The sequence below is a fragment of the Oncorhynchus keta genome, unplaced genomic scaffold (genome assembly GCF_023373465.1).
Source record: "Oncorhynchus keta strain PuntledgeMale-10-30-2019 unplaced genomic scaffold, Oket_V2 Un_contig_1599_pilon_pilon, whole genome shotgun sequence".
Taxonomy (NCBI): Eukaryota; Metazoa; Chordata; class Actinopteri; order Salmoniformes; family Salmonidae; genus Oncorhynchus; species Oncorhynchus keta.
The window spans coordinates 752,415-763,185 of record NW_026279648.1 but is presented as its reverse complement, the minus strand read 5'-3'; the positions used below and the strand labels follow the sequence as shown (position 1 = coordinate 763,185).

At 37.9% G+C, this 10,771-nt stretch overlaps 4 non-coding genes across 4 annotated transcripts; all 4 read right to left on the bottom strand.

The window, feature by feature from the left end:
* Positions 1–1,046: 1,046 nt before the first annotated feature.
* Positions 1,047–1,119, bottom strand: trnat-ugu (transfer RNA threonine (anticodon UGU)). Its single transcript has one exon. It is a non-coding gene; the product is annotated as a tRNA-Thr (tRNA).
* A 2,238-nt stretch (positions 1,120–3,357) lies between these two features.
* Positions 3,358–3,430, bottom strand: trnat-ugu (transfer RNA threonine (anticodon UGU)). The gene has a single exon. It is a non-coding gene; the product is annotated as a tRNA-Thr (tRNA).
* Positions 3,431–5,673: 2,243 nt separating this feature from the next.
* Positions 5,674–5,746, bottom strand: trnat-ugu (transfer RNA threonine (anticodon UGU)). Its single transcript has one exon. It is a non-coding gene; the product is annotated as a tRNA-Thr (tRNA).
* Positions 5,747–7,921: 2,175 nt separating this feature from the next.
* Positions 7,922–7,994, bottom strand: trnat-agu (transfer RNA threonine (anticodon AGU)). The gene has a single exon. It is a non-coding gene; the product is annotated as a tRNA-Thr (tRNA).
* Between the last annotated feature and the right edge of the window lie 2,777 nt (positions 7,995–10,771).

Here is a 10,771-nt window from a genome sequence, read left to right as displayed (position 1 = left end):
GTGTGTCCTTTCAATGTAATTATCTGCATCATTTCCAATCCCCCATACATTTTTTTAACAAACATTCCATTGTATTATTTTCCCTTAACCCTACCACTCCTCCCCTAATTGGAGTAAATGAATGGACATCAATACTTAGGCTTCTACTTCTAGCTTATACATATTATAAACATATTAGGGACACAGTATATTTTTATATACAGACCCATAGACTTGCATTGGAAAGGCTTCTTAGCGCCAAAAAATCAAACGATTTCTGGATGGATTTTCCTTGGGTTTTCGCCTGCCATATGAATTCAGTTATACTCACAAACATTATTTTAACCGTTTAGAAAATTCAAAGTGTTTTCCATCAAATTCTATCAATTATATGCATTTCCTAGCTTCTGGGCCTGAATAACAGGCAGTTTACTTTGGGCACGTCAGTCAGGCAGAAATTCAGAATACTGCCCCCTAGCCTTAAGAAGTTTTAATACTTTCTCAGAAGTAGCCATTATTTACTATACTGAACAAAAATATATATGCAACACGCAACAATTGAAACGTTTTTACTGAGTAACAGTTACATTATTCATCTCATATGCATACGTATATACTGTACGACTGCATCCTTATGTAATACATGTATCACTAGCCACTTTAACTATGCCACTTTGTTTACTTTGTCTACATACTCATCTCATATGTATATACTGTACTCGATACCATCTACTGTTGTTAGTTAGATTACTTGTTGGTTATCACTGCATTGTCGGAACTAGAAGCACAAGCATTTCGCTACACTCGCATTAACATCTGCTAACCATGTGTATGTGACAAATAAAATTTGATTTGATTTGATTTATAAGGAAAAGTTCAAGTTAATGTTGTTATTCTTTCAACATGCATCACTGGATTACATGACCTCTGCTACTTCTGCCTCTAGTTTCAGCACTTTTTAAATCATGATCGGCAGCCCAGGACAGAATTGGCAAATGGAAACTCCCACCCTTTGTCGCACTGTGTAAAGTTTCAGATGAATGTCACAGAGGGTAGAATTAAAATCAAGGCCCCAGTGAGAATTGAACTCACGACCCCTGGTTTACAAGACCAGTGCTCTAACCACTGAGCTATGGAGCCATACAGGTATATTTGAAGAATTGGAACGTTATAAAGAACACACCCGTCATACAGTTAAAAAAAGAGACACACCGAAGTAACCAAACATGCAGGTTTCCCAGTCTGACTCCTACAGTAAATGCAGATTTGTGACATCCTTTGTTGTACATTTAATGGCAAACTCTCCCAGGTATATGTGACCCACAGGCAGGTCTGGTCTAGTGGTCAACATTCTTCAGAAATCTCCTTTAATAGTCTCCTCTCCTCCTTTCATTGTCTCCTCTCCTTCATGACCATCTATTTGGTTATTTTTAGGGGTAGATCAGCTTTAATACTGCAGATAGATTGTGTGTCCTTTCAATGTAACTGTCTGCATCATTTCCAATCCCCCATACATTTTTTTTTACAAACATTCCATTGTATTATTTTCCCTTAACCCTACCACCCCTCCCCTAATTGGAGTAAATGAATGGACATCAATACTTAGGCTTCTACTTCTAGCTTATACATACTATAAACATATTAGGGACACAGTATATTTTAAATTAGTCATATTTTTATATTTTTAATTTTAGTCCCACCCTTCAGCTACCCTCAACCCCTCCCACCAATCTCTGAAAACCATCCAACTTTATAATGGTACACTTATCATAGTTCAGTTGTATTCCAGAGAGGTTAGAGAAATTACCTAGATTGTCTATGAGGCTGTGCAGCGATCCAAATGGTGGTTTTGAGTCCTCAGCGTACAATGACACCTTTGTTTTTAAGGCCCGGATTTCTATCCCCTTGATTTTATTGTTGGATCTGATTTTAATAGCTAACATTTCGCTGGCCATAATAAAGAGATATGTCGACAGTGGACAACCTTGTTTCACTCCTCTTGACAGTAATACCCTCTTCCGACAACATCGGGTGAAATTGGAGAGCGCCAAATTCAAATGACAAAGTCATAATATTAAACATTCATGAAGATAGAAGTGTGTCATATCATTTAAAAGCTTAACTTCTTGTTAATCCAAATGCGTTGCCAGATTTCAATAAGGCTTTACGGCGGAAGCATACCATGTGATTATCTGAGGACAGCGCACCACATCAAAATATTTTTTCAACCAGCACAGGCTTCACAGAATCACAAATAGCAATGAAATAAATCACTTACCTTTGAAGATCTTCCTCTGTTTGCAATCCCAAGGGACCCAGCTACACAATTTATGTTTGTTTTGTTTGATAAAGTCCTTATTTATATCCAAAAAAGTTAGTTTAGTTGGCGCCATTGATTTCAGTAATCCACTCCTTCAACATGCATACAAAGGAATCCAAAAGCTACCGGTAAACTTTGTTCATACAAGTCAAACAATGTTCTATTCAATCCTCAGGTACCCTAATTTGTAAATAAAGGATAATACTCCAGACAGAAAGAACGGTGTTCAATAGGAAAGGAAAATAACGAAGAGCGCACCCTCATTCACGGGCGCCAAAAGCCTACTTTTCCTGTTGAGCTCCCTTGGGAAAACGACTATTACTTGTTCGTATTTCAAAAAACAAGCTTGAAACCCTGTATAAAGACTGTTGACATCTAGTGGAATCCATAGGTACAGCAATCTGGGAGGAATGTTTATATACAGACCCATAGACTTGCATTGGAAAGGCTTCTTAGCTCCAAAATCAAACGATTTCTGGATGGATTTTCCTTGGGTTTTCGCCTGCCATATGAATTCAGTTATACTCACAAACATTATTTTAACCGTTTAGAAAATTCAAAGTGTTTTCCATCAAATTCTATCAATTATATGCATTTCCTAGCTTCTGGGCCTGAATAACAGGCAGTTTACTTTGGGCACGTCAGTCAGGCAGAAATTCAGAATACTGCCCCTAGCCTTAAGAAGTTTTAATACTTTCTCAGAAGTAGCCATTATTTACTATACTGAACAAAAATATATATGCAACACGCAACAATTGAAACATTTTTACTGAGTTACAGTTAATATAAGGAAAAGTTCAAGTTAATGTTTTTATTCTTTCAACAAGCATCACTGGATTACATGACCTCTGCTACTTCTGCCTCTAGTTTCAGCACTTTTTAAATCATGATGGGCAGCCCAGGACAGAATTGGCAAATGGAAACTCCCACCCTTTGTCGCACTGTGTAAAGTTTCAGATGAATGTCACAGAGGGTAGAATTGGCAAATGGAAACTCCCACCCTTTGTCGCACTGTGTAAAGTTTCAGATGAATGTCACAGAGGGTAGAATTAAAATCAAGGCCCCAGTGAGAATTGAACTCACGACCCCTGGTTTACAAGACCAGTGCTCTAACCACTGAGCTATGGAGCCATACAGGTATATTTGAAGAATTGGAACGTTATAAAGAACACACCCGTCATACAGTTAAAAAAAGAGACACACCGAAGTAACCAAACATGCAGGTTTCCCAGTCTGACTCCTACAGTAAATGCAGATTTGTGACATCCTTTGTTGTACATTTAATGGCAAACTCTCCCAGGTATATGTGACCCACAGGCAGGTCTGGTCTAGTGGTCAACATTCTTCAGAAATCTCCTTTAATAGTCTCCTCTCCTCCTTTCATTGTCTCCTCTCCTTCATGACCATCTATTTGGTTATTTTTAGGGGTAGATCAGCTTTAATACTGCAGATAGATTGTGTGTCCTTTCAATGTAACTGTCTGCATCATTTCCAATCCCCCATACATTTTTTTTTACAAACATTCCATTGTATTATTTTCCCTTAACCCTACCACCCCTCCCCTAATTGGAGTAAATGAATGGACATCAATACTTAGGCTTCTACTTCTAGCTTATACATACTATAAACATATTAGGGACACAGTATATTTTAAATTAGTCATATTTTTATATTTTTAATTTTAGTCCCACCCTTCAGCTACCCTCAACCCCTCCCACCAATCTCTGAAAACCATCCAACTTTATAATGGTACACTTATCATAGTTCAGTTGTATTCCAGAGAGGTTAGAGAAATTACCTAGATTGTCTATGAGGCTGTGCAGCGATCCAAATGGTGGTTTTGAGTCCTCAGCGTACAATGACACCTTTGTTTTTAAGGCCCGGATTTCTATCCCCTTGATTTTATTGTTGGATCTGATTTTAATAGCTAACATTTCGCTGGCCATAATAAAGAGATATGTCGACAGTGGACAACCTTGTTTCACTCCTCTTGACAGTAATACCCTCTTCCGACAACATCGGGTGAAATTGGAGAGCGCCAAATTCAAATGACAAAGTCATAATATTAAACATTCATGAAGATAGAAGTGTGTCATATCATTTAAAAGCTTAACTTCTTGTTAATCCAAATGCGTTGCCAGATTTCAATAAGGCTTTACGGCGGAAGCATACCATGTGATTATCTGAGGACAGCGCACCACATCAAAATATTTTTTCAACCAGCACAGGCTTCACAGAATCACAAATAGCAATGAAATAAATCACTTACCTTTGAAGATCTTCCTCTGTTTGCAATCCCAAGGGACCCAGCTACACAATTTATGTTTGTTTTGTTTGATAAAGTCCTTATTTATATCCAAAAAAGTTAGTTTAGTTGGCGCCATTGATTTCAGTAATCCACTCCTTCAACATGCATACAAAGGAATCCAAAAAGCTACCGGTAAACTTTGTTCATACAAGTCAAACAATGTTCTATTCAATCCTCAGGTACCCTAATTTGTAAATAAAGGATAATACTCCAGACAGAAAGAACGGTGTTCAATAGGAAAGGAAAATAACGAAGAGCGCACCCTCATTCACGGGCGCCAAAAGCCTACTTTTCCTGTTGAGCTCCCTTGGGAAAAACGACTATTACTTGTTCGTATTTCAAAAAACAAGCTTGAAACCCTGTATAAAGACTGTTGACATCTAGTGGAATCCATAGGTACAGCAATCTGGGAGGAATGTTTATATACAGACCCATAGACTTGCATTGGAAAGGCTTCTTAGCTCCAAAAAATCAAACGATTTCTGGATGGATTTTCCTTGGGTTTTCGCCTGCCATATGAATTCAGTTATACTCACAAACATTATTTTAACCGTTTAGAAAATTCAAAGTGTTTTCCATCAAATTCTATCAATTATATGCATTTCCTAGCTTCTGGGCCTGAATAACAGGCAGTTTACTTTGGGCACGTCAGTCAGGCAGAAATTCAGAATACTGCCCCCTAGCCTTAAGAAGTTTTAATACTTTCTCAGAAGTAGCCATTATTTACTATACTGAACAAAAATATATATGCAACACGCAACAATTGAAACATTTTTACTGAGTTACAGTTAATATAAGGAAAAGTTCAAGTTAATGTTTTTATTCTTTCAACAAGCATCACTGGATTACATGACCTCTGCTACTTCTGCCTCTAGTTTCAGCACTTTTTAAATCATGATGGGCAGCCCAGGACAGAATTGGCAAATGGAAACTCCCACCCTTTGTCGCACTGTGTAAAGTTTCAGATGAATGTCACAGAGGGTAGAATTGGCAAATGGAAACTCCCACCCTTTGTCGCACTGTGTAAAGTTTCAGATGAATGTCACAGAGGGTAGAATTAAAATCAAGGCCCCAGTGAGAATTGAACTCACGACCCCTGGTTTACAAGACCAGTGCTCTAACCACTGAGCTATGGAGCCATACAGGTATATTTGAAGAATTGGAACGTTATAAAGAACACACCCGTCATACAGTTAAAAAAAAAGAGACACACCGAAGTAACCAAACATGCAGGTTTCCCAGTCTGACTCCTACAGTAAATGCAGATTTGTGACATCCTTTGTTGTACATTTAATGGCAAACTCTCCCAGGTATATGTGACCCACAGGCAGGTCTGGTCTAGTGGTCAACATTCTTCAGAAATCTCCTTTAATAGTCTCCTCTCCTCCTTTCATTGTCTCCTCTCCTTCATGACCATCTATTTGGTTATTTTTAGGGGTAGATCAGCTTTAATACTGCAGATAGATTGTGTGTCCTTTCAATGTAACTGTCTGCATCATTTCCAATCCCCCATACATTTTTTTTTACAAACATTCCATTGTATTATTTTCCCTTAACCCTACCACCCCTCCCCTAATTGGAGTAAATGAATGGACATCAATACTTAGGCTTCTACTTCTAGCTTATACATACTATAAACATATTAGGGACACAGTATATTTTAAATTAGTCATATTTTTATATATTTAATTTTAGTCCCACCCTTCAGCTACCCTCAACCCCTCCCACCAATCTCTGAAAACCATCCAACTTTATAATGGTACACTTATCATAGTTCAGTTGTATTCCAGAGAGGTTAGAGAAATTACCTAGATTGTCTATGAGGCTGTGCAGCGATCCAAATGGTGGTTTTGAGTCCTCAGCGTACAATGACACCTTTGTTTTTAAGGCCCGGATTTCTATCCCCTTGATTTTATTGTTGGATCTGATTTTAATAGCTAACATTTCGCTGGCCATAATAAAGAGATATGTCGACAGTGGACAACCTTGTTTCACTCCTCTTGACAGTAATACCCTCTTCCGACAACATCGGGTGAAATTGGAGAGCGCCAAATTCAAATGACAAAGTCATAATATTAAACATTCATGAAGATAGAAGTGTGTCATATCATTTAAAAGCTTAACTTCTTGTTAATCCAAATGCGTTGCCAGATTTCAATAAGGCTTTACGGCGGAAGCATACCATGTGATTATCTGAGGACAGCGCACCACATCAAAATATTTTTTCAACCAGCACAGGCTTCACAGAATCACAAATAGCAATGAAATAAATCACTTACCTTTGAAGATCTTCCTCTGTTTGCAATCCCAAGGGACCCAGCTACACAATTTATGTTTGTTTTGTTTGATAAAGTCCTTATTTATATCCAAAAAAGTTAGTTTAGTTGGCGCCATTGATTTCAGTAATCCACTCCTTCAACATGCATACAAAGGAATCCAAAAAGCTACCGGTAAACTTTGTTCATACAAGTCAAACAATGTTCTATTCAATCCTCAGGTACCCTAATTTGTAAATAAAGGATAATACTCCAGACAGAAAGAACGGTGTTCAATAGGAAAGGAAAATAACGAAGAGCGCACCCTCATTCACGGGCGCCAAAAGCCTACTTTTCCTGTTGAGCTCCCTTGGGAAAAACGACTATTACTTGTTCGTATTTCAAAAAACAAGCTTGAAACCCTGTATAAAGACTGTTGACATCTAGTGGAATCCATAGGTACAGCAATCTGGGAGGAATGTTTATATACAGACCCATAGACTTGCATTGGAAAGGCTTCTTAGCTCCAAAAAATCAAACGATTTCTGGATGGATTTTCCTTGGGTTTTCGCCTGCCATATGAATTCAGTTATACTCACAAACATTATTTTAACCGTTTAGAAAATTCAAAGTGTTTTCCATCAAATTCTATCAATTATATGCATTTCCTAGCTTCTGGGCCTGAATAACAGGCAGTTTACTTTGGGCACGTCAGTCAGGCAGAAATTCAGAATACTGCCCCCTAGCCTTAAGAAGTTTTAATACTTTCTCAGAAGTAGCCATTATTTACTATACTGAACAAAAATATATATGCAACACGCAACAATTGAAACGTTTTTACTGAGTTACAGTTAATATAAGGAAAAGTTCAAGTTAATGTTTTTATTCTTTCAACAAGCATCACTGGATTACATGACCTCTGCTACTTCTGCCTCTAGTTTCAGCACTTTTTAAATCATGATGGGCAGCCCAGGACAGAATTGGCAAATGGAAACTCCCACCCTTTGTCGCACTGTGTAAAGTTTCAGATGAATGTCACAGAGGGTAGAGTCAAAATCAAGGCCCCAGTGAGAATTGAACTCACGATCCCTGGTTTACTAGACCAGTGCTCTAACCACTGAGCTATGGAGCCATAAAGGTATTTATTAAGATACAAATGTCTCATATCATTTAAAAGCTTAACTTCTTGTTAATCCACATGCGTTGCCAGATTTCAAAAAGGCTTTCCAGCGGAAGCATACCATGTTATTATCTGAGAACAGTGCACCACATCAAAATATTTATTCCAGCAGCACAGGCTTCACAGAATCGCAAATAGCGATGAAATAAATCACTTACCTTTGAAGATCTTCTGGATTTCGGTAATCCACTCCTTCAACATGCATAAAAAGCAATCCAAAAAGGTACCGGTAAACTTTGTTCATACAAGTCAAACAATGTTCTATTCTAAAATAACGAATACTGCACCCTCATTCATGGGCGCCAAAAGCCTACTTTTCCTGTTGAGCTTCCTTGGGAAAAACGACTATTACTTGTTCGTATTTCAACAAACAAGCCTGAAACCCTGTATATAGACTGTTGACATCTAGTGGAAGCCCAATAGCCATCATCATTGTCACATCCTTAGAAAGCATGAGCTCTTGAGTTGGGAAAATCTTGTGCAATACACCGACGCATGTCTTGTATTCAAGATCCTTAATGGCCTGGCTCCCCCTCCACTCAATATTTTTGTTAAACAGAAAACCCAGACATATGGCAGCAGATCCACAAGGTCTGCCATGAGAGGTGACTGTATAGTTCCCCTAAGGAAAAGCACCTTTAGTAAATCTGCATTCTCTGTGAGAGCTTCCCATGTCTGGAATACACTGCCATCAGACACACATAACTGCACCACATATCACACTTTCACAAAATGCTTGAAGACATGGCTAAAGGTCAATCAGATTTGTGAACATGGTCCCTAGCTGTGTGTTGCCGCTTTCCATGTTGTCTGTTGTCTGTAGCTTGTGAGGTGTGTAAACACTTTGTTGCTTTTATGAATTTTGTCTTGCTGCTTTTTGTTCTATGTTGCTCTGTCTGTATGTTACGTCTTGCTTGTTCTATGTTGCTCTGTCTGTATGCTATGTCTTGCTTGTCCTATGTTGCTATGTTGCTATGTCTATGGTGCTATTGTCTATATTGTAATTGTTTTTAATAACCTGCGGTTGAAAATTAGCCGGCTGGCTAAAACCGGCACTTTTACTGAAACGTTGATTAATGTGCACTGTCCCTGTAAAAATAAAAAATAAACTCAAACTCAAACTCAATCCATAGGTACAGCAATCTGGGAGGAATGTTTATATACAGACCCATAGACTTGCATTGGAAAGGCTTCTTAGCGCCAAAAAATCAAACGATTTCTGGATGGATTTTCCTTGGGTTTTCGCCTGCCATATGAATTCTGTTATACTCACAGACATTATTTTAACCGTTTAGAAACTTTAAAGTGTTTTCCATCAAATTCTACCAATTATATGCATTTGCTAGCTTCTGGGCCTGAATAACAGGCAGTTATTCTTTCAACATGCATCACTGGATTACATGACCTCTGCTACTCCTGTCTCTTAGTTTCAGCACTTTTTAAATCATGATAGTAATACAACAGAGAATTATTTTTGCAGGCGATATTGTCAGTTTGTTGTCACATTTAGATGTTTCTGCTGTATAGAGCGAGACAAATGGTAACTCCCACCCTTTGTCGCACTGTGTAAAGTTTCAGATGAATGTCACAGAGGGTAGAGTCAAAATCAAGACCCCTGGTCATATTGTCACATATTTGTATTTATTTTTAGTCCCAACCTTCAGCTACCCTCAACCCCTCCCATCAATCTCTGAAACCATTCCGTTTACTTTTTGTTAGCTGTATGTGTGAAATAAGTCCACCAGTGGTATTTGTGATATCATTAACAATTATTATACCATTTGTAAACATTTTTTTTAATCAATTAGTGTATTTGAGACACTAATCAATTAGTGTAATTTGTTATTTTAGACTGGTTGAAATCTGTCCTTTGGGCTGATGAGTCCAAATTTGAGACTTTTGGTTCCAACCGCCGTGTCTTTGTGAGATGCAGAATAGGTGAACGGATTATCTCTGCATGTGTGGTTCAAACTGTGAATCATGGACCAAGAAGGAGGGTGATGGAGTGCTGCATTAGATGACCTGGACTCTTCAATTGCCCAACCTCAATCCAATTGAGATGGTTTGGGATGAGGGAAGGAAAAGCAGACAACAAGTGCTCAGCATATGTGGGAACTCCTTCAAGACTGTTGTAAAAGCCTTCCAGGTGAAGCTAATTGAGAGAATGCCAAGAGTGTGCAAAGCTGTCATCAAGGTAAAGGGTGTCTACTTTGAAGAATCTCAAATATAACATATATTTCGTTTTGTTTAAGACTTTTTTGGTTACTACATGATTACTACATATGTGTTATTTCATAGTTGTCTTCACTATTATTCCACATTGTACAAATGAGTAACAATAAAGAAAAACCCTTGAATGAGTAGGTGTGTCCATACTTTGACTGGAATTGTATTACTAATGTTTTTAATGTAGTTAATGCCATTGTGTGAAGAAAAAGGCACTTTTGCACACTGTGGACACTAGTGTTGAGTGATTAACCGAAATGTCTGTTATTTTTCAGTTTTAAAAAACTAACTGATGTCAAGTATATTAAATTATTTTAATTCCATTTTGTTCTGTGTTTTTTTTGGGCTCAATGCACACGTTGTGCATTTTCCTTAGAGCTAAATTAAATCAATCCAGATCAGCATAGGCAACAGCTCTATAAGAGGTGAGATGATGACTTGGAATGAGATAATAGTCATCAAATAAAACAAATGTAATATACACAAGAACTGAAATATTTTAT